The sequence below is a fragment of the Mytilus galloprovincialis genome, chromosome 2, assembly GCF_965363235.1.
Source record: "Mytilus galloprovincialis chromosome 2, xbMytGall1.hap1.1, whole genome shotgun sequence".
In the NCBI taxonomy this organism is placed as follows: domain Eukaryota; kingdom Metazoa; phylum Mollusca; class Bivalvia; order Mytilida; family Mytilidae; genus Mytilus; species Mytilus galloprovincialis.
In genome coordinates, this window is record NC_134839.1 from 44,200,968 (window position 1) to 44,227,177 (window position 26,210).

A 26,210-nucleotide genomic window follows, 5' to 3' on the forward strand; every position below is an offset into this window, starting at 1 on the left:
ACGTTATATGTACCCAGTGCTGTATTAGAAAGACACTTTCAGTCGGATTTGAGAACGTGCTACTCTGAACACACACAAAACGTCTGATTGAAAACGTTAATAATAAATGCATGCATATTCCAGCGGCCAATCTATAGATACATCCTTCCATAAAATGCAAAGAAAGTCAAAATAAAAATGCTCTTACTAGAAGGATACTGTTGCACCGTATTCAGTATCAATTTTTTTTTACTCAAGTACATCTCATTCTTAACTTTTTCAATGGGAAAATATAAAGGTATTAAAACTATTATCGTGGCTAAATAACTCTTAACTGACATAATTTCAATTGTCCAACCCATTAACAGACTGTATTCCCATAATTTTCACTAAAACGAGGTATTATTCACGTTATATTACAATTATGAAATATTTACTAATGTCAATTTATTTTTTAGAACCAAAGTACTATTTTGTGTCCTTTAAATGATATCTAAAATTGTTTGTTTCGCCTTTTATTAAAAAAATTGCTATGCGTATAAGCATAAATAAAACATACTTGCGCGACGCCTTTTAGTTTTACTGAAAACTGTTCAGACTATGAAATGTTTTTACAGGTGAAAACTGTTCTATGATAGATATCATTTTGTCAGACACTTTTCTTTTTTTTGATTTGGTTCTTATAATATGCCAAAAATCTGTATTTTAAATAGAGTTTAACATTAAATTGTGCGTTTTACTCTTAACAGACGTATAACCAACCCGATTAACAGACCAATCGCCCATATAGCCACATACTATTATATAGATTAACCGACCAATCTCTCGGTTAGCCGAGTGTCGGCCGTGTATAAGTCAAAGTGAAATAATATTTAACTTTAAAATCATTATTATGAGGGTATTTTAAAGATTAAGAAAGTAAAATTCTTGAAAAAACAAAATGGGGCTTCTACTCTTCAGAGTACTGTACATATCAACTGCGTAATAATATTAAATATAACCGAAATGAAAATCACTGTGTGAAGTAGATACCATATGGTGTCAAAGTTTTTAATTTCCTTATTAAACATCTTTCCCATGCGAGTATATCCTTCCTAGACCAAGCAATTATTATGAACTTTCGAATTAATTAAATATAAAGATTAGGGTAACAACACATAAAAGGTAAGTTCATAACACATATCAGTATAAAAGTAATTTTATCCTAAGTTATCTTCTCTAAACTAAATAACAATGTGATGTAATACACTATTTCATTTTCATTCAGATGATGGGTCATGTATGACATTCTTCTTTAAAAATGTCCACATGTCAACTAAGATATAAACCGATTTTTTTCTGCTATAAATGCTATAATACAATCCAAGATGGCGGAAAACAAACCAACTACCTTAAAACACTAAACACTTTAAATTTGCAAAACACTCATTTGCAAATCCGCCGCCGCCTCAAATAAGAGCTACAGTGTCATGTATATAACCAAAATGTGCGGAATTACATGAGATTCAATAATTTCATTTGTTTTCTACTGTTACTATTATATTTATTTTGCTATTTGATTTATAAAAACATGGGATTTTCAATATCCCATGGGACAGGGCAAAATCCCATGGGATTTACCATTATCCCATGGGATTTTGGTTAAATCCCATGGGATTTTTTTTGGTCCCATGGGATAATTGTAGTCCCATGGGACAAAAAAAATCGGATTTTTAATATCCGATGGGACAAAATAAAATCCTATGGGATTCAAATTATAAATATATAGATATAAATATACAGTATGTGTATGTTGCAATGAATGCTGTTTGGAAGTAAAAAGTTTTAATTGTATACAAGTTTTTTTATATTTTTTATATATAAATATAATTTTTTTTTCATTTTGTCACAAACATGTTTTTAATTTGTTAATATGACAATAAAGATTATAATTCTGATTTTGGAATGTTTAATAAAATTTAAGGTCAAAGAGTAAAGTTCTTTCACTGAAACAAAATGATGACATGTTTAAATAAATAAAAAAAATATTGTTTTGAAATCTTTGTCTTGTTTATTTTATAATGAAAAATAGAACTGAAAAAAATATTTCATATTCTGACTGAATAGTTTACTCTTTTCATGAAGTAAGGTTTTCTTTGTTATAGTTTCATTGCAATACATGAATATGCAAACAATTTGAATTATATACCTTTGTGGTGTACATAATATTGTGCTTATATTTGCAAATTTATAATTTAAACACTTTTTGTGTTAAAGTTTTAGTTTTCTTTTTCGCTGCTTGCTATGTACAATTATTCAGTCCACTATATAAGAGTCAAGTCAATAAATTATTTCATCCACTAGAATATTCCCGCAATTCTTAGACAAAACATTTTTCAATCTGTTCTTCAAAGATCTTCCTCCGTACATCTTTATTGGATGGAGCGATTCAAATGAGAAGACAAAGCAGGTTTATTTGGACAACAACATACTAATATTTTTTTCATTCGTTCCTTCTTTCAATTGATAATTACATTGTTGCATTTACATGGTCAAGTTCTTGAGCATCTATGATTGTGATGGTATGACTCCTTTTTGTTTATAGTCATTATGTTGAAATTTCCTTTTTCTATTTAATGTAGGAAAAAAACGTTCCATTTCAAATTAATAAAAAAAGTTGCACTATTGAGAAAAATATCATCTTCCAAGTTTTCTGTTCAGTATTGATCTGTTGAATGATGACCATGAAAACCGAGATGTCTGACCTACAAATACACAAAACTCAAAAATTATCAGTGAAGAAAAATGGCTATTTTATCATGTTTATGAACATTTTAATAAATTTTCATTTAAATATCTATTGTTAGTACTCTTATTTCAGTGCTTTGTGTCTATGATTTACATATTACTGGTTATTGTTTGGTTCCTTGTTGCAGTCTTTTGAGTTAATATAAAAAAGAAGATGTGGTATGATTGCCAATGAGACAACTATCCACAAAAGACCAAAATGACACAGACATTAACAACTAAACGTCACTGTACCGCCTTCAACAATGAGCAAAGCCCATACCGCATAGTCAGCTATAAAAGGCCCCGATAAGACAATGTAAAACAATTCAAACGAGAAAACTAACGGCCTTATTTTTGTAAAAAAATGAAAGAAAAACAAATATGTAACATATAAACAAACGTCAACCACTGAATTACAGGCTCCTGACTTGGGACAGGCACATACATTAATAATGTGGCGGGGTTAAACATGTTAGCGGGATCCCAACCCTCCCCCTTACCTTGGACAGTGGTATAACAGTACAACATAAGAACATAAGCCCATTGCAACAAATTTTTACAATTTGTTCAAATGTTGTGCTGTTATCATGGTTATTAAAACCACTGTCCGGTATAGCGTTTGCTCATTGTCAAAGGCTGCACAGTGAGCTATTTTTGTTAAATTAAGGGGGCTCGCAGGTTTCAATCAATTTTTTTTCTTAATATAGGGTTACGCTATAATTTTCTATAATAAATGAACTTTATCTTATACTTTATAGAAAAATAGAAAAATTAAATTAAAAAAATGGGGACACCATTCATTCACACTCACAATCCGCCTTTGAAAGAAGCATATATACATTTTTGTAAAGGTACTTTTTTTTCTGTTGAACTAATAGGAGAAATAGAGGTAATTTTGAAATGAAAAAAGAATTAATTATGTAACATATAAACAAACGTCAACCACTGAATTACAGGCTCCTGACTTGGGACAGGCACATACATTAATAATGTGGCGGGGTTAAATTTCTTTTAATTACAGAAATCGCTTAAATTTTACAATAGTTTAGTTTAAGTAAAGTTAGTTGAAAATAATAATAAAAAATATAGGTCACTGATGAGCTAGAAAAGATATTACAATTCTCATGCCAAAAAATGGCATTTCTGCACCAAAGGGAGATAATTTCTAGCTTTTTCAATGATATATACATTTTAAAAGTTGTCTGGGGCCAAAACGAATTGATTTTTTAGAATGATTTCTGTACCATATGATAAAGTAAAAACTAATAAAGTTATAAATAAAATTAGTTATGAAAAAAAAATATTTAATATTTTTCTGAAATTTGTATACCCTCGAGCCTCCTTAAATGTCATTTGATGTCTATTGGAGAAAAGTCTTATTTGAAATCAGACTGCTTCTTATTTTTATATCAACCCAGCAATAATATGCCTGTCCAATATCAGGAGCTTGTACATAGTTCAGTGGTTGATGTTGTTTCATATCCATCATTTTTGTTTTTCATAATATTTTGTTTTTTTATAAATCAGTCTGGTATATTTGAAGTTTGAATTGATGCTTCGTTTCAAATTTTGTTAGCGTTGTCTTCTATAAATTACAATATCATGTATAGGGTATGAGTTTTTTCATTACTAACAGGTCATCACTGGCCTCTAATAAGTAATTACAATGGTTACATCCACTTAATTGAACTCTGATGGATAGTTTTCTCATTTATTGTACCACATCTTATTTTAATAAATATTTAATCATTACTTAAGGGCTAAAACTTTTTTTAACAGTGGACTTACCATTTAGGCTTTGTTGACCTTTGTAAATCTATGTTTGTTGATAATTTCTCCTGTTTATAGTTTCCCTTTATCTTCAATATTCTTGCCCTACACATAAAAGGGTAAACAATATCATTTAATGACAAAAAAAAAACTACTAATACATAAAAAGTAGGCAACTGAAAATTTTGCCTCATTTGTATATAACTTCGACTTGATCCTCATTCTTGCTGTTTAATATTATCATTGTTTTATGAAAATGAGGTCTTAGTAAAATTAACCTTGGCAAACAGACATCTTCTTTTTTTATATGACACCTTGCATTCATTCCGTACAACAAGTAGACCTATGCTTATAATATCTGATAAAATGACAAAACCAAGAAAACTTAGCATTGACCAAAAAACCATAAAATGCGGTCATGGTTTTATGAATCTGCCAGAGAGACATGCACATCTTACAATTGTTACATATCCTACAAATATAATCTACCTGTAACTTTAAGCATAATTATGATAAACAAAGCAGTGTTTCATTGACCAATGAAAATGAGGTCACGGTCATATAAAATATGACAGACAGACATGTGCATCTTACAATCATTCCGTTCACTAAATAAAGTGGCCTTATTGCTTATAGTATCCGGAAAATAAACCAAACCACAACCAGATGCTCTGCAGGGCGCAGCTTTATACGACCGCAGAGGTTGAACCCTGAACGGTTGGGGCAAGTATGGACACAACATTCAAGCTGGATTCAGCTCTAAATTTGGATTGTGATTAAATAGTTGACACAGCATAGGTTTCTGACACAGAATGAATGTGGTCTAATGAACTTAAAAAAAATATGTTTGCCTTTGAACAATTCACTTTGCTGTTGAATATTAATCCTCTCAAAAAAATGTTTGAAGAAATTTTCTTTTTATTTATGAAATCTGAAATGAAAAAAATTGACCCCCCAATTTTTTTTTCACATCCCCCTTTCCCTTATTTCAAAACTGATCTCAATTCAAATTTCTAATGAAGTTTGCAACAATAACTACTCATTTAAATACATCATAAAATATTAAAATGTAAAAAAAGTGCTTGTTATTACTGAATGGTAAAGATTGTTTTAATCTATCAGTTGGTAGTAAAAGTGAATACATTGTATATTGTATAAAACAATGATTTAAGTTGATTCAACTACTATTCTGGACAGAGAAAGATAACTCCAATTGAAATCCAATTGGAATTTCTTGCTATTGCACAATATTGTGCAATTAGATATTGCTATTGTGCAATACTGTGCAATTGAAAATATTTGCTATTGCACAATACTGTGCAATTGAAAATTTCTTGCTATTGCACAATACTGTACAATTGAAGATTTCTTGCTATTGCTGAATACTGTGCAATTGAAAATTTCTTGCTATTGCACAATACTTAATATAATAATTTTGGATCCTGATTTGGACCAACTTGAAAACTGGGCCCATAATCAAAAATCTAAGTACATGTTTAGATTCAGCATATCAAAGAGGCCCAAGAATTCATTTTTTGTTAAAATCAAAATTAGTTTAATTTTGGACCCTTTGGACTTTAATGTAGACCAATTTTAAAACGGGACCAAAAATTAAGAATCTACATACACAGTTAGATTTGGCATATCAAAGAACCCCAATTATTCAATTTTTGATGAAATCAAACAAAGTTTAATTTTGGAACCCGATTTGGACCAACTTGAAAACTGGGCCAATAATAAAAAATCTAAGTACATTTTTAGATTCAGCATATCAAAGAACCCCAAGGATTCAATTTTTGTTAAAATCAAACTAAGTTTAATTTTGGACCCTTTGGACCTTAATGTAGACCAATTTGAAAACGGGACCAAAAATTAAGAATCTACATACACAGTTAGATTCGGCATATCAAAGAACCCCAATTATTCAATTTTTGATGAAATCAAACAAAGTTTAATTTTGGACCCTTTGGGCCCTTTATTCCTAAACTGTTGGGACCAAAACTCCCAAAATCAATACCAACCTTCCTTTTGTGGTCATAAACATTGTGTTTAAATTTCATTGATTTCTATTTACTTAAACTAAAGTTATTGTGCAAAAACCAAGAATAATGCTTATTTGGGCCCTTTTTTGGCCTCTTATTCCTAAACTGTTGGAACCAAAACTCCCAAAATCAATCCCAACCTTTCTTTTGTAGTCATAAACCTTGTGTCAAAATTTCATAGATTTCTATTAACTTCAACTAAAGTTATAGTGCGAAAACCAAGAAAATGCTTATTTGGGCCTTTTTTGGCCCCTAATTCCTAAAATGTTGGGACCAAAACTCCCAAAATCAATCCCAACCTTCCTTTTGTGGTCATAAACCTTGTGTTAAAATTTCATAGATTTCTATTCACTTTTACTAAAGTTAGAGTGCGAAAACTAAAAGTATTCGGACGACGACGAAGACGACGACGACGACGACGACGACGACGACGCCAACGTGATAGCAATATACGACGAAAAATTTTCCAATTTTGCGGTCGTATAAAAACTAAACATTTTCATAGTTCCTTATACCCTGCCACATTCATAATATATGTGCCTGTTCCAAGTCAGGAGCCTATAATTCAGTGATTGTCCTTTGTTTATGTGTAACATTTAACTGTTTTCCTTTTTTTGTACATAAATTAGGTTGTTAGTTTTCTGGTTTGAATTGTTTTCATTGTCATTTCTGGACCTTTTATAGCTGACTTTATAATGCAGTATAACTGGGAGTACTCTCAGATCTGTTCATTGTGTCTTTTTGTGTAGGGATGTATAAGTACCTGGCCACGTCCACTTGTATTTTTGTCCATCTGATGAGTTAAGCCTTTTTCAACTGATTTTTATAGTTTATTATTATGTTGTACTGTTATACCACTGTCACAGGTTAGGGGGGGTTGGATCCCGCCAACATGTTTAACCCTGCCACATTATTTATGTATGTGCCTGTCCCAAGTCAGGAGCCTGTAATTCAGTGGTTGTCGTTTGTTTATGTGTTACATATTTGTTTTTCGTTCATTTATTTATATGAATAAGGCCATTAGTTTTCTCGTTTGAATTGTTTTACATTGTCTTATCGGGGCCTTTTATAGCTGACTATGCGGTATGGGCATTGCTCATTGTTGAAGGCCGTACGGTGACATTTAGTTGTTAATGTCTGAGTCATTTTGGTCTCTTGTGGACAGTTGTCTCATTGGCAATCATACCACATCTTCTTTTTCATATTTGTTCATTGTTAAGGCTGTAGGGTGACCTTGAGTTGTTAATTTCTGTTTCATTTGGTCTCTCATGAGGAGTTGTCCAATCATACCCCATCTTCTTTTTTTATATTGTCCTATGTAATATGAAAATAAAGTAAGATGAAACTTCTCAGTCAGACATATGCACCTAGTTGACCTTTTGCTAATTTGAAAATAAGAAAATAGAGAAACTGGCCAAAAAAACAAAAAAGTAACATTAAGCAATGAACCATAAAAATGAGGTCAAGATTGAATAAAACATGCCAGTCTAACATGTACATCCTTAAAAATTTTCATACAACAAATATACTTGACATGTTGCATACAATATTAGAAAACCCGACCAAAACACAAAAACTTAACAATAACCACTGAACCATGAAAATGAGGTCAGAGCATAGAAAACCAGATAAATTGACACAAATCCCTGTGGTAAGACAAAATGTGCCATAATATTAGTCCAAATGATAATGAAGTCTTGCATGGCTATTCTGTTCTGTTCTGGTTTAGAAAATCCCTTCTTCAAAGGAGCACTTCGCACAATGACGAATAAATGTTTATATATATAGCAAATTTACAGATCTAACATTGTTGGGTTGATGTTTAGACGAGTTGTATATATATATATATATATATATATATATATATATATATATATATATATATATATATACCTAAAAAAACATACTAGGTACGCCTCGTGAGATGAGTGTTGGTTACTGTCAAAGACCCTTACGCTTGCTTGGCAGAAGGTTTTAATTATGAATACGAGTTCGTAGTCCATGAAGAGCAAAGCAAAGCTTCCTTGTTATGTATTCTAGTGTAGCAGGCATCCATGCATTTACATTTGCAACCACAAGCACATATAAAGCTACTAGGGTCCAATATAAAGTTAGTGTCTAACGTGACGGTACCCAAATTGCACCTATTTTGACAGTTTTTTCATCTACGTTTTTTTATGATGAAAACAAAAATGTCCATTCTGTGTTTATTTTGTAGCCCTATCCTTCTTTGTTATAAAGGTACACCAATTTGATTTTTATTCCATATGGAATCATAGAAAAATTGGTCTAAACTGACCTCCAAACCATCAATGATTCTGAAATTAGGAGTACCAAAATTGCTTCCATGCTTAAGTGCCAGTCTTTGTAAGAATCAGGCAATTTAGGTAAAAATTAAAACATGATTAGAAAAAACCCATTGGGCTAATCCTGCTATTTAATACTAACCATCATCCTGAGTTAAAAAGTATTAGTCTTTCGTTTGTGTTTGTCTGGTAATATCAAATAACTTGGTTGGAAAATTGGTTAGAATGATAGCAAATTACAGAGTTATCTCCCCTTATTCATTAATTTCTAGTGCATTTCAACCAAATTGTATCTTCTATTACCAGAACAGAAAATGGAAATGAATGAATGTTATTTTTGTACATAACTACATATTATGAACTGAAATCAATGTCAAATAGGGTGGGTTTTTTTGGTCATGTTTTCACCACTGCCTGATTCTTGGGCAGATTGGCACTTAAATTCACATAGTCAAAAGTCTAATAACAGAGCTTTTGTTTAATTTCTTTAAATATTTTGAACAATTGGATATTAGTCCATGCTTACTCTTCATTATTTTTTAAATGGATATTTGTAACATATTGTATTTGGTCATTTTAAAAAGATGACGTTTTGATGACGTCGCATGGCGACGTTTCAGTACATTTTGCTTTTTCAGTAAATACTTCATCTGTTGATAGATACTGTGAACGTTTTGTGCATATCTAAATAGTTTTACCTATGTTGCAAGATGTGCTTAGTATCAAATCATAAAAAAACAAATTGTTTAGTCTCTAGAAAATCTTGTAAGATTTTTGCTGCTAGTTTTGCTAAATAGGTGCAATTTGGGTACCGTTACATTAGCTATTTCAACTTTTTTCTTGGACGCCGTCATAGTAAAAAAAAATCCTTTCAAGGCGTAATAATTGTTTGTATTACAAAAAGAAGAAACCTAAATCTTACTTGTTAGTTGTTACGGGCTAACAAAAAAGATTTTTAAATTTTTAAAGTTGGTTATACATACAATACAACATAAGCTCTAGAGCTTTTATCCAACATACATATATGACAAGCACAATACATAAAACATTAAAGGGAAACTTCGCAAAAAAATCAAAAATTGATATTATGTTTATTCTGTATAAAAATTCTCAAATTCATAGATATTAAAGTTTTATTCTGCTAGATAAGAGATCACCATCGATTTTAAATTTAGATTATCAATTCTCTGCGGTCGGCCATTTTGTCACCTTCTCCGATTTGCAGTCAAGATATGTCTAAGGACCAAAACTACAGTAACCCGATGTAGTCGTAATTGCGTGTCGATATCTCGTCAATCGTACGGTTGTTTTATCCGACTAGTTAACTAACTTGATACGGAAAATTTTATTCTTTAAAAAAAAAAAACCAGGATCTGTTATTTTTAGACTGATTATTATCAGTCCAAAAATAAATATAGGAATTAGTGAAAAAGTCAAAATTTCAAATCATAAATAAGTCTTCCGTGAAACTTGAATTGTTTTCGAAAATCTAATTAGTTCATAATTCTTTTATGTAATAAACTTTATTCAAATAAATTAGGATCTTCGCTCCACTGATCACCCGCATGGCTAAAGGTATTACTCCCAAAGGTATTGGAGGGGGTGTGAGGTGACACGTCCAGGTATTCAAGCGATTTCCTGTCGAGTTTGCAAATTCATTCATCGTTTCACTTCTTAGTGTATTGATAAGTGTACACGAATGTACGGCCGATAACTTATAACTTTCCATTTTGAACTATTAGGTGTATAATATACATCTCTATCTTGCGTGTCCGAAAGTGATATTACTAAACTCATACGCTTGTTTATGAATAACATTTCTGGTGAAAAGAAATTTATTTATAAAATATAAATAATACCAAAAAAACAAAAAAACAGATTTGATGAAATTTGGTAAAATGTAATATATACTCGTTGTCAATGGTGAAGGCCAGAAATATTGATTTAAAAAAATGTACGCACTTGTCGACCATTCGTATATACGCTTGGATTATAAGTTACGGAACTATAGCGCAAATTAAAATATATACATGTATACATAGAACATAAGAAAGAAACATACATTTTGCGTAAATTGGGGTAAAAGTTTTGTAAAATGACAAGTTCACGTATACCAACAGTATGTAATCATCAAATGTCGATAGACTATTGTATACCAAAAGAAGAAGAAGAAGAGATTTAAATACTGGTCGATATATAACTGTATTTGGCTCATCGAAGTTATGGACATTTATATATCAATTAGATTGTTCTCGAAAAAAGGAAGAAATTCGCCATCATCACAATTGTTCCGACATGTATGTAATATATATACGCGACTGGAAGTACACTAATACCGAGGGATGTGAATATTTTCCAGGAAAACTATAGAGTATCAAAGTTTCAAATCAATTTCGGGATTTATTTTCTCTCTTGATATTCAATGACAGCAATTTGCAGAATAAACTGCTTGTCCGCTTTACTGGTATTCTTGCCAGTTGAAACAGACTTATGATTACATTAAAAAATAGGGAAAGATGACATTTAATTCGTTCATTTTTTTTTATACATCGTTGGTCAAATAGCTAAAGTATTATATATAGTTACGGTGTGAGACGAAGAGTATTTTAAGAAGGACATTCCCGATTATGTATAAATTTTGTTGATGTTTTTCACACTTGAAAAGCATATCTGTTCGTAATTTGTTGATTCCATTCCAATTAGATCCTTTAATTTCCTGTCAATTTTTTAAAACATCTTTTTTCAAATATCTGAAGTATTCATGTGTTGTGAGATTTAAAATATTTTGATGAGCACATTATTGTTGAGATTTTTTTCATAAAATATTTATTGAACATTTTTACTGATATTGAACTGAAAATATTTCAGTTCTATTTACCGTTATTGTTTTGATAATCATTTCAATGCAACTAATGTGTGAGCAGAGTGTGTATATTATTTTGTAAAGGTCACTGTATATTTCTCGGCTTGAGGTCAATTCGTTTACCTTGTAGCTATTTAGCCGCAGGTGTGAGTTCAAGCGTACACAGGTATAAATGTTGTTATTTGGAAAGGATTAGAAAGAGTATGCTGTCACGATGTTAATACACTAAGATTTAATACACGATGAGAATAAAGATACAATAATTAAATTGTGTAAATTAATTGAAAATAAAATTCAAATTCGTAATTCCGAAAGTGTATAAAAATAAAAGGAAACAATTTTTGATTACTTTCTTAGCGGCAATTGGCGTAAAGATTCAAATATGAAGCAAAAAATAGTAGTTTTAATCTTTTATAAAAACTAAATGCAATATTACCCAATTTGATATACCATTGTACATCTGTTTGATATCATTGACTTTACCGGAATTTCTTAACTTGTATTCAAATCTGGCTGTGTTTAAATGCTAATAAAACTATTGCAATTTTAAAGTTTTTAATTGACAAAAAAATACAACATACAACATGCATGATTTTTTTTTAGTTTCTTTTTAACATTTTATTCTTACATAATTAAATTCATTTGACAATCATTTACACGAACTTTTTGTGAAAAGAATATCAATTATCTAAGCTAAGGCATTATTTCTTTTGAGGATTTTTGAGGATTTTTTTTAAAATTCTATGATAATATTTGTGCAATGTTGAACATGATAGCCGTCATTAATCCAAATAAGTAATACAGTAGTTGTAATAAAAGTTATATTTTAGTCATGCATAACTGATATTGACGAATTTATAATAGTTCGTCCATACATCGTTGATCTTGAAACAATCATTATTAGTATACATGTAAGTTTCCTGACGTATAAGAGCCATTGAGGATGAGCTCCAGAGAAATCAGACTAGTGGCGTTTCGTTCGTTTGTTTGTTGGGAAAGGAGAGGAAATGCAACCGCTTGTACAGATAAACGACAGAATTACCATACAAGCATTTATAGTCAACACAATCAGAAAGAGTTCCCATCGTTAGACGGGGAATATGAAGGCTTCCAAGAATGAACAAGTGACATGTCTAACTCTGAACAGTTAGAAAACAGACTATCGACATCGACCGCTTGTTCTTAATATTTGAAACTGTATGCATATATATACGTATACGTTTATGATATAGATAGTGATGAGTTCTTGCGTCTGACAAAAACTAAATTCCTTCATGGTTATATCTTGCCATACGTTTATATTGGTTTGTAAGGTGATTACTCACAATCGTTATTTGAAAATCCTGTTTGTGAGATGTAGATTCATTTCAATACAGAAATTTCGTCTATATATTTCACAAGTGTATAACACGGAGAAGCTCTGAAGGTCCATTACTCCCATTTTGTTTGGGTGTGAACCATCGATGTTTACAGCAATATCACAGAATAAGATGATGATGGTAGAAAGAACTATGGGCGTCATGTGGCAAATATTACATGCATATCGGACAATGAGTTGTCACTCTGTATGAAAAGATTTCCAATACAACCATATTATTGAGAAGGAATGTTTACATGCTATACTCTCGTACTAGTATTACAGGGTTCTTGTGGCGTTCACCTTAGACACACATCTTTTTAACGATGTTTAAAAAAAAGACAGAACCAATTTAATGTCATATTTCCCTATTTTTGAAATATAACTAAAAGTCTTTTATCTGACAAGAATACCCCTATTTAGCGAACAAGTAATTTATTCTTTTTTCTGTTATTGAATACCAAGAAAGAAAATAAATCCCGAAATTAATTTGAAACTTTGATACTCAAAAGTTTCCCAGCAAAATATTCACATTCCCTGGGGATAATTAGTGTTCGTCCAGTGGCATATATAACAATTGTGATGACGAATTACTTCCTTTGTTCGAGAACAATCTTATTGAAATATAAATCTGTGATTTTACTAGGTCCACAGCTTCAATGAACCAAAGCAAAAGTTATACATCGACCTGTATTTAAATCAAATTGGTTCTCTTCTTCTTCTGGTATACAATAGTCTATCGACATTCGATGATTACATACTGTTGGCATACGTGGACTAGTCTATTTACAACACTTTTACCCCTATTTATTCAAAATATATGTTTTTTTCTTATGTTCAATGTATACATGTATATATTTTAAATTGCGCTATAGTTCCGTAACTTTCTATCCAGTCGTATAAACGAATCGTCGGCAAGTGCGTACATTTTTTTAAATCAATATTTCTGGTCTGTTCCAATCTGTCCTTCACTATTGACAATGACTATATATTACATTTTCCCAAATTCACCCTTGGAAAAAATATTTAAATAGATTTTAATTTCATCAAATCTTATTTTTTCGGTATTATTTATATGTTTATGAATTATATTCTTTACACCAGAAATGTTATTTATCAGGCCTCTACATTAACATTTTTTCTAACTTGTCCCTTCGGACAAGTGGCAAGAAAATCAGCTTGTCCGAACTCTTAACTCACTTGTCCGAATTCATAATTGAAAATCTAACATATTGATGATTTATGCAATAATAACACTTGGGCTTTGATTGTACCCAATAAAAGGAGCATTTTGTAATGTTATATGAATACCGCATCAAAGTACATTTCATTATTTCAGAATGAAAGTTTTTTTGCAAGACTGTGTTCTCTGACTCAATGTCACTATCATTTGTCAATCATTAAATCATCATTTCTTCCCAAACCACTACATTCCCCTATGGACCTATTCATTCTTTAGTAGTGGTATTGGTTAAACCAAGGACGTAAATACACCTGGCCACCTTGAACATGTATATGAGTAAACCTTTTTAATTTATTGATGATGTCAAAACAAGCTTTTACAATTTATTTTGATTTGTATATACATTGATATATATGATCATGAAGTACATACACATTTTACAAAAAAATCTGCCTTTTTAGATTTTTTTTTTTTTTTTCATCTTAAATTTTTATATCATAGATCTTATCAAATAAAACCTTTTTTAATGTATTGTTATGCATAAAAGCAAAATCAAATGAAACATACTTTAATTTAATATCTTAAAGTTTAGGTAAAACTCCATATGGAGGTGCTCCTAATTCAAGGAAGCTTATACTAAGAAGATACATTAACATTGGTTTCTTTCCCCTTACTTATATCCCCCTGGTCAATGGCTGCCAGCATGTTCAAAACTCCAAATCAGAGACATATTATACACGTTTTATATGTCTCTGGTTCAATCAATGAATAATTATTTCATTAAGTATGATCAATAAAACAATCATTCATATTTTTGGGAATGTATAAGTCTTGAATTTGATCTATTTTTATCTGACCTTGATTTTTCACTTGTCCCGTCGGACAAGTAGTATGGTGAATCTACTTGCCCGACACCTGTGTCCACTTGTCCCGGACAATCGGACAAGCGTTAATGTCGAGCCCTGTTTATAAACAAGCGTATGAGTTTAGTAATGACAAGTAAGACAGAGTTGTATATTATTCATCTGATAGTTCAAAATGGAAAGTTATAAGTTATAAGTTATCAGCCGTGTACACTGATCAATACCTGCAGAAGTGAAACGATGCATGAACTTGCAAGCCCGACAGGAAATCGCTTGAATACCTGGACGTGTCACCTCACACCCCTCACAATATCTTTGGAAGTAATACCTTTAGCCATGCTGGTGATCAGATGAGGGAAAATCAAAATATATTTGTTTATTACTTTAAAGAATTATGAACAAATTAGATTTTCGAAAACAATTTTCACGGAACACTTATTTATGATTTCAACTTTGACTTTTCACCTAATTCCAATATCAACAGTTTAAAAAAAAAAGACCATGGTAATTTAAAAAAAGTAAGAATATTTTTCGTATCAAGTTAGTTAGTCGGATAAAACAACCGTACGATTGACAAGATATCGACACGCAATTACGACTACATCGGTTACTGTAGTTTTGTTTCTTTGTGGTTTATAGACATATCGTTTTTATTAATCGGGAAAGAAGACAAAATGGCGGATCGCAGAGAATTGATACTCTAAATTTAAAATCGATGGTGATCGCTTATCTAGCGGAATAAAACTTTAATATCTATGAATTTGAGCATTTTTATACAGAATGAACATAATATCAATTTTTAATTTTTTTGCGAAGTTTCCCTTTAATGATCTGTTTGAAATATTTAAGGCTGCCGATCCTAATTTGAAATAGTACAATTTTTAGTTCATAAACTCGTGTTTAGAAGGCTATTTTTATTTATAAATACTTCAATTAAAATAATTCAGTATTTTATCGTTACTAAAGTATTCAAAAGTCATAATTCATTAAAAGTGATCTTATGCAAAATATAAAAATATACAACAGCTATCCAGTTATTGTGCGATCTTATTATTCCCGTTAATTAATTTTAATTATTTTTTTTTTACATTCATGTGTCTGAAACTTTGTCTGACTCCCGTTTACAATTGATACGAAATGTTATTCACACCTGAAATGCCAGTGAACCGTGACGCCTAGATTTCACTGAATGATGATCAAAAGATTAGAATTACATAATGCTAATCTTTTAATTACCTTGAGTTAAACTACGCATTCCACATTCTTTAGGTGTCACAAAACAATACACATTTTATTGTTTCCACCGTACAAGTAAGTGAAGATGATTGCTGGAAAGAAGCAAAAAGGTCAGAATACAAACATGTATTTTTAATATACTATCGATCATGTCAGTTTCATATGTTTGTTTAAAGCATTTTTAGAAAAAAAAATCATAAAAATGTTCTATTGTATGATTTACTTTTATTATTAAAATTCGTTTCAAAAAATCCACACGATCTAATTTTAAAAGTTGCATGGCTATCACTTATTTTTCGTTGGTTAATAGCTACACCAAAAGTCGTCGATGCGCTTTAAATCGCGTTATTAGATGGTTAACGAACAAGACTTAAATGAGATATGTTCACTCCCGGCATGCATCAAAGACTTAAACTACGTCACATAAGTCAGGAAGTTTCAAAAAATAAAATTAATAATTCCCAATTTTCTTCTTTATTAAATTTCATATCAAAATAAAACTTGGTGAATATGTTTTTTATGGTATTATGAACATAATAAGATGAAAAGTGAAAAATCGCGAATTATCCCTTTAAGTTCATCACTGTAGTCTCAGAAACAGGGAGACGGGGTCAACCAAACCTCTATTCAATCTGAATGTAGGACAGAAAGTCACAGGACAAAAAGTCACGGTCAACAAGTCACAGACAAAAAGTCACAATTCAGTTTAGAGATTATTTTTCTTTGAACAAGAAAACACTTTTTTTTGTATTTTTCTTGAAGTTTTATAAAGAAGCAACTTAGTAATTAAAATTTATTCAATAAATATCAATAATAATCAAATAATTGTTATGAAAACAAAATGTCAAAGTGGCTTGGTACTTAAATGGCTTCAATTTGCCAATAAATATGGGGTGTCTTCAACCTATGCCAACATTTGATAAAAATATATTCAACCTATGCCTATAAACAAAATACAATAGGTGTTGTTATAACAATTATTAATTAATAAAAGGTAAGATACAGTCAGTATATTTAAGCATTAAATATTACTCTTTTGAAATTCAGAAACAAAAATAAAGTATTTTGCAAAATTGTGTTGAAGTAAAAATGGAATAATAAAAAAATTCTAAAAGGACAAAAATTGTAAAATAGAACCCTTGTTCAACTGTTTATGTAAAAAATATAAAAATTGATAATAAAAAAATAGTTGGACAGTGCACCCTTTACTTACTTTGTTTAAGCTTAAATAAATAAAGTTCTCTTGTGTTTGTTTGTTTTTATTTATTATATTGAGTTCTGAGATTTATGGTTACATTTTGTCTTTATAATTTGGAACTCCATCATCCGAATTGATAATTAGATAATAATAAGATAATTGCAAAATTAATATAAAAAGGAGTTTAATTAATTAACAAACTTGTGACTATCGTAAGACCATCATAAGTAACCTTTCGTGTAGTTAATTTCTGATCAACTTTAGAAAATGTAAAAATTTAGGATTATTTTGGGAAACCCACGAAGGACTAGAACATACCATAAAACCATCCTATTAGTAAGACATGTCTTACTCCTGAAATAGGATGACTTCTGAGACAATCATATATCAGTGAAATTTGTACAATTCTATGTATATTTTTGAATTAATAGTGACCATTTATAAAAGATATTTTACATGAATCAGTATTTATGAAATAATCAGGTTTTAATAGTGGTGTATGTCATTGTATTTGACTTCTGAGACAATCATATATCAGTGAAATTTGTACAATTCTATGTATATTTTTGAATTAATAGTGACCATTTATAAAAGATATTTTACATGAATCAGTATTTATGAAATAATCAGGTTTTAATAGTGGTGTATGTCATTGTATTTGAAGGAAACTATTTTATATAAAACTTAATATTTTTTATCTTATATTTTATAGTATTCATGAGAATGACACTCATATTATTTAATTTGACTAGATGATTGTTGCTTTGATAAAAATCCAAAAAAACTGTTTTTCCTCATTATTTCATTATACAAATGTATTAATTTTAAACTAATTCCTTTATGAAAAAGAGATCCTCAACACACACTTGTTCACTTGTACTTGTAAAAGACTGTATATTGAGTATACTTTAACAGTATGTTTAAACTGGTTGTAAATTGATTAGCCCCTAATAAATTTATGTTTTTATAACACTTAATCTGTAACAAATAATTCAACCTATGCCAACATTTTTTCATACAATTTTATACCTAAATTTCAAAATGTTGGCATAGGTTGAATGAACCAAATATGGCCCCATAAACATATCCTTTGCAAGATTAAAATCTAATACATTTCCATTTATCATGTTTATCAAGCTTTATGAGCAATTTCCTTAAAGGGAAATTCCGCAATTTTTTACTTATCATCTAATTATGTTCATCTTAACATAAAAAACACATTTGCAAAGTTTTAAATTTATATTCCTTCTAATAACGGAGAAAATCAAGTATTTGTAACTTTTTTGGTTGAATTCTCGAGTGGGATGTGACGTATTAGCCCGATTTATTGAATTCTGGGAAAAAATAAAATCTGTTTAACTCTTATAGCTTATCGACAATATACGTAATTAAAAGCACACAGCTGACGAATGGTCGAAGTTATGAACCACAATATAAGAATGAACGAAAATGAATATGCATATACCGTTTTGTATTGATTGAATTAAACTCCTATAAAATTATCTCTAGTAAATGTTTTTGAATAAATTTAATTAATTATTGTTGAGATTTTTTTCATAAAATACTGATTTATTGAACATTTTTACTGATATTGAACTGAAAATATTTCAGTTCTATTTACCGTTATTGTTTTGATAATCATTTCAATGCAACTAATGTGTGAGCAGAGTGTGTATATTATTTTGTAAAGGTCACTGTATATTTCTCGGCTTGAGGTCAATTCGTTTACCTTGTAGCTATTTAGCCGCAGGTGTGAGTTCAAGCGTACACAGGTATAAATGTTGTTATTTGGAAAGGATAAACAGAAAGGATTAGAAAGAGTATGCTGTCACGATGTTAATACACTAAGATTTAATACACGATGAGAATAAAGATACAATAATTAAATTGTGTAAATTAATTGAAAATAAAATTCAGATTCGTAATTCGAAAGTGTATCAAAATAAAAGGAAACAATTTTTGATTACTTTCTTAGCGGCAATTGGCGTAAAGATTCAAATATGAAGCAAAAAATAGTAGTTTTAATCTTTTATAAAAACTAAATGCAATATTACCCAATTTGATATACCATTGTACATCTGTTTGATATCATTGACTTTACCGGAATTTCTTAACTTGTATTCAAATCTGGCTGTGTTTAAATGCTAATAAAACTATTGCAATTTTAAAGTTTTTACAGCTTTTACATTAATGCTAGCAAGACAAATCTTTGTTTGGCTTGCTTGCTTTGTTTGTATCAGTGTTTGCTCAAGCATGGTAATTAAGATAGGCGGGGATTCAGCTTGAATACTTAGATTGTATTGGACGTTATGTCTGAGGTGAAGGACACTTAATTTTAAAACATCACATGACAAATATTCTCACATGTTTTCTCACCTGTAAAAATACAATAATTTGTCAATGAAAGAAAAATAAAAACTTTTTTCTTGTATGAGGCTGAGAAACTGGCCTTCAACATTAATTGACCTAATATTGTTTTTATAACATAACAATCTATTAGTTCAGTCAGTTATTTCCATGTCTGTTCTTCGATTATGCAACTCAAGAAAATATTCCAAAAAATGGGAAACAATTGTATCGAAAAGAGAAAATCGAGTGCACTTTTTTTATGTTAGGGTGTGTTTGAGATGAATATTTTGTCTTGAAAATGTACAAAACAAGAGTATTTGATACATCATCTCGCTTCAGACTCCATCATTTTATATAGCAAAGCTACAGGTTGACTTCATAACATAAAAAATCACAGTACTTAAAGATGAAATTATAGGGGTCAAGTGAAATACCTATCCAGTGGATCACAAAATCAGAGTAGGTGTGTTTGAATAGCTATTTTACTAAAAGTGCTTGACGGCAGTCTTTAAGGAAGCTCGCTTGTCATGTTTTGGAATTTTGGTCAGATTATCGGAATCCTCTGGTTTTATCCATTTGAATGCCTTAACAAAATTTGCCCGGTGACCCCCATTTTTCTTTTTATAATTCTTTTAAATGTATTATGATAAGCTGTCTGTTAAAGTCTTATAAAATTTTAATTACTTTTAAAAAGTTTTTGAGGACTTAAACTAGTCAATGATAAAGCTATGAAAAGTCAAGAGAGAACATTTTCCCGCCAAAATTTCAATGGCTAATATCTCGAAAACAAGCACGGTGACCTATATATTTTTTTTGCTCTTTTAATTCCTTTATTAATCCCCTATTAATATATGCTAGTGTTTTGAAAAGTTAATTACTTTGAAACTGAGAAGCCAGCTACCTTAAGTTGGATCTCTGAAAAAAAAAATTGTCTTCCGTTTCTACGATTGTGAAAATGAACTGGCGTAATAGGAAGATAATTTCGACGAAGTAGAATCCTGTCTGTATTGTATATTTAGAGGTAAGGAAACATGTGAGAATAAGTATCATGTGATGTTTTAAAATTTAGTGTCCTTAACCTCCAACATAACGTCCAATAAATTTTAAGTATGATGTATACAAGCTGAAGCCCCGCCTATCTAATTACCATGCTTGAGCAAACATTGATACAAACAAAGCAAGCAAGCCAAACAAAGATTTGTCTTGCTAGCATTAATGTAAAAGCTGTAATTGACAAAAAATACAACATACAACATGCATGATTTTTTTTTAGTTTCTTTTTAACATTTTATTCTTACATAATTAAATTCATTTGACAATCATTTACACGAACTTTTTGTGAAAAGAATATCAATTATCTAAGCTAAGGCATTATTTCTTTTGAGGATTTTTGAGGATTTTTTTTAAAATTCTATGATAATATTTGTGCAATGTTGAACATGATAGCCGTCATTAATCCAAATAAGTAATACAGTAGTTGTAATAAAAGTTATATTTTAGTCATGCATAACTGATATTGATGAATTTATAATAGTTCGTCCGTACATCGTTGTTTTTGAAACAATCATTATTAGTATACATGTAAGTTTCCTGCCGTATAAGAGCCATTACAATTCCAATTCCTAGTGGCGTTTCGTTCGTTTGTTTGTTGGGAAAGGAGAGGAAATGCAACCGCTTGTACAGATAAACGACAGAATTACCATACAAGCATTTATAGTCAACACAATCAGAAAGAGGTCCCATCGTTAGACGGGGAATATGAAGGCTTCCAAGAATGAACAAGTGACATGTCTAACTCTGAACAGTTAGAAAACAGACTATCGACATCGACCGCTTGTTCTTAATATTTGAAACTGTATGCATATATATACGTATACGTTTATGATATGTATAGTGATGAGTTCTTGCGTCTGACAAAAACTAAATTCCTTCATGGTTATATCTTGCCATACGTTTATATTGGTTTGTAAGGTGATTACTCACAATCGTTATTTGAAAATCCTGTTTGTGAGATGTAGATTCATTTCAATACAGAAATTTCGTCTATATATTTCACAAGTGTATAACACGGAGAAGCTCTGAAGGTCCATTACTCCCATTTTGTTTGGGTGTGAACCATCGATGTTTACAGCAATATCACAGAATAAGATGATGATGGTAGAAAGAACTATGGGCGTCATGTGGCAAATATTACATGCATATCGGACAATGAGTTGTCAATCTGTATGAAAAGATTTCCAATACAACCATATTATTGAGAAGGAATGTTTACATGCTATACTCTCGTACTAGTATTACAGGGTTCTTGTGGCGTTCACCTTAGACACACATCTTTTTAACGATGTTTAAAAAAAAGACAGAACCAATTTAATGTCATATTTCCCTATTTTTTAAATATAACTAAAAGTCTTTTATCTGACAAGAATATCCCTATTTAGCGAACAAGTAATTTATTCTTTTTTCTGTTATTGAATACCAAGAAAGAAAATAAATCCCGAAATTAATTTGAAACTTTGATACTCAAAAGTTTCCCAGCAAAATATTCACATTCCCTGGGGATAATTAGTGTTCGTCCAGTGGCATATATAACAATTGTGATGACGAATTACTTCCTTTGTTCGAGAACAATCTTATTGAAATATAAATCTGTGATTTTACTAGGCTCACAGCTTCAATGAACCAAAGCAAAAGTTATACATCGACCTGTATTTAAATCAAATTGGTTCTCTTCTTCTTCTGGTATACAATAGTCTATCGACATTCGATGATTACATACTGTTGGCATACGTGGACTAGTCTATTTACAACAATTTTACCCCTATTTATTCAAAATATATGTTTTTTTCTTATGTTCAATGTATACATGTATATATTTTAAATTGCGCTATAGTTCCGTAACTTTCTATCCAGTCGTATAAACGAATCGTCGGCAAGTGCGTACATTTTTTTAAATCAATATTTCTGGTCTGTTCCAATCTGTCCTTCACTATTGACAATGACTATGTATTACATTTTCCCAAATTCACCCTTGGAAAAAATATTTAAATAGATTTTAATTTCATCAAATCTTATTTTTTGGGTATTACTTATATGTTTATGAATTATATTCTTTACACCAGAAATGTTATTTATAAACAAGCGTATGAGTTTAGTAATGACAAGTAAGACAGAGTTGTATATTATTCATCTGATAGTTCAAAATGGAAAGTTATAAGTTATAAGTTATCAGCCGTGTACACTGATCAATACCTGCAGAAGTGAAACGATGCATGAACTTGCAAGCCCGACAGGAAATCGCTTGAATACCTGGACGTGTCACCTCACACCCCTCACAATACCTTTGGAAGTAATACCTTTAGCCATGCTGGTGATCAGATGAGGGAAGATCAAAATATATTTGTTTATTACTTTAAAGAATTATGAACAAATTAGATTTTCGAAAACAATTTTCACGGAACACTTATTTATGATTTCAACTTTGACTTTTCACCTAATTCCAATATCAACAGCTTAAAAACAACAGACCATAGTAATTTAAAAAAAGTAACAATATTTTTCGTATCAAGTTAGTTAGTCGGATAAAACAACCGTACGATTGACAAGATATCGACACGCAATTACGACTACATCGGTTACTGTAGTTTTGTTTCTTTGTGGTTTATAGACATATCATTTTTATTAATCGGGAAAGAAGACAAAATGGCGGATCGCAGAGAATTGATACTCTAAATTTAAAATCGATGGTGATCGCTTATCTAGCGGAATAAAACTTTAATATCTATGAATTTGAGCATTTTTATACAGAATGAACATAATATCAATTTTTGATTTTTTTGCGAAGTTTCCCTTTAAATTAAAAATGAATGTATGTAATAAAAAGAAAATATTTCAAGATCTTTTTCATATATATTCAAACCAATTGTCAACAATTTGTTTGTGACTTTTTGTCCTGTGACTTTTTGTCCTATCAAATTTGTGACTTTATGTCCTGTGACTTTTTGTCCTGCGACTTTCTGCCCGTTTACCTTCCATCTAAATCAGTTAACTGAATAATTGTTTTTTGCAGTAGTCCGGGTAACGAGTCGATATCTGTTATTAATCATGCAAATTGCGAATCACTTACACACCTTTTTCAGAATGTCAGCTAAAAACAAAGAATCACTGGTGATAGGGGAGTGTAACCGATGAATTGATCCTGAATCAGATAAGATTTTCCAAGTTTTACGGAGAACCTCTTTATTTGATCACACTCGCCTGGAGATTTAATAATAAGGCTACTAAAAACATTTTATTTCCCCATGTTCGCTGTTTTTCGCTATAGTTATTAAGCTGAATAAAGCTATTTGAAAAATACATTAATTTGTGTTTTTTACTGCTACAAGATATTTGAATAAAATGCTAATTACGCACCAGTTGCTGAGCAGAGAATTATTCTAAGTCAGGAACAGTATATACTAACTGTTAACAGTAAGAATAGAAATTCCCTGTAAAAAGGCAGTCAAATCTTAACAGAACTGTAACTTAATGATACATGTATATCAAGTTCCAGCACCTCACCCAGCACCCTGGCCCAGCACACTGAGTTAGCAAACTGGTGTGTGTCAGTCCATGGAAGTAATATTAATGGAAGTAATATTACTTCAATGGTCAGTCTTATAATATAAAACTGCGTAGGTTCATATCGTTAGATTTATCGTTTGTTTGGATATTTTTAGGATCGTTGTAAAATTATGTATCTTAAACTTTGTTAAAATACTATTTTAAATTGTTCAATTCGTTATATTTCATAATTTTGTCGAAGTGTACTTTTTTAAGTTTTAAATTTTAAAGATATAAAAATGAATATATATATATGTTCCAGACCATACGAGTATTTGGACCGTACGCGTACAGTCCGGACCGTATACGTATACTCGTACGGTCCGACCATACGCGTACGGTCGGACCGTATGAGTATACTCGTACGGTCCAGCTGACCATACATGTTTTGGTATCATATGGGTTAAATTAAAAAAAATAAACAATAACCAAAAATTTGTAGCTTTAGTTCTCCAAGATGCTATTTTTACATCAGATGGGTAAGTGAATAAGCGTACAATTGAAATTAAATGTTTGTTTAATTCTATATCTGAATCCCATTTTTGTACTCTCGCTCCAGTTGACACTAACTACCACAAGGAATGTTATGTTTTTTTTTATTAATTTACATTTACATGTTTGCGGTCCATTCATGTTCCTTTGCATATGCATTTTTTTTTAAAGTTCACAAATATTATAAAACAATTGAATGTCCTTGTACGTTTTGTTTACATACGTTAACCCCAATTTCAATGAGCATACTGGCCTTTAATTAATTACTGACATGCTAATTACAGGAGATTAACAGATTAAACTAGCGTGACCTTTTTAAAAAGTTATAATATTAAGTTTTCATTTCAATATCAATTGAACTTTTTATATTAATTTGAGATATAAGATTTTTTTTATCTGTTATTTACATTTGTATCTGATAAACTTGACCATCTTCTTATTATTAGTTGGACCGTACGCGTACGGTCCGACCGTATGCGTATTTTGAAAAAGTACGCATACGGTCCAGACCGTACGCGTACGGTCCAAATACTCATACGGTCTGGAACATATATATATATATTCCATTTTGATTTGAGGAAAATCTGTTTGAACTGTAATGACATGGTCAGTCAACTGATTTGTTGCAAAGCTGATTACAGGTAATTATAACATACAGTAATTTTCCATTACGACAGTGCGTGTACTCGCCGGTGTGTATAACGTAAAGTTTTCTAGGGAACATCCTGTCTACGTGTAATCAAGGATTTGTATATATCTATCAGAAAATATAAATTTTATCACTCATCTCCGTTTTTTGAGGAAGGAGTATAAAAATAGACAATGATGATAGGACCGCCCAATAGGCGGGATAGGGTGAGGTCACTTCGGTCAATATGCAAATTAATTCTATGGAGTCGTGTATTCTTACTGCGATCGTAAAAGTTATTAATTACACCAGAACTCTTTTAAACTTCTTATTTCAAGCATAAAATTTGATAGATATAAATTGTAATACTTACATATCGGGTGTCAATTTGTTTAGGTGATGCAAATGTCCGCCATTAATCAAGGCACATTGAGCATTTTCCAGATGCATCACGGGTAATCTCACAAAATCTCGCGCCGCAGAAGATATTATACTACAGTCTATGCAAAAGCCCACGAGATTCCAATCCTTCTTACTATACAAATCCTTGGTGTAATACAGATTGATGGCATTACA

At 30.7% G+C, this 26,210-nt stretch overlaps 1 protein-coding gene and 1 long non-coding RNA gene across 2 annotated transcripts in view; one reads left to right on the forward strand and one right to left on the reverse strand.

Annotated features, from left to right (window-relative positions):
* LOC143063649 (angiotensin-converting enzyme-like) overlaps nucleotides 1-26,210 on the forward strand; it is a 183,554-nt gene that overhangs the window by 14,574 nt on the left and 142,770 nt on the right. The gene's annotated exons all lie outside the window — the stretch shown is intronic.
* LOC143063647 (uncharacterized) lies at nucleotides 1,911-26,185 on the reverse strand. The gene is made up of 3 exons (XR_012975070.1): nucleotides 26,008-26,185; nucleotides 4,537-4,623; nucleotides 1,911-2,723 (listed from the first exon to the last, which is right to left on the reverse strand). It is a non-coding gene; the product is annotated as an uncharacterized LOC143063647 (long non-coding RNA).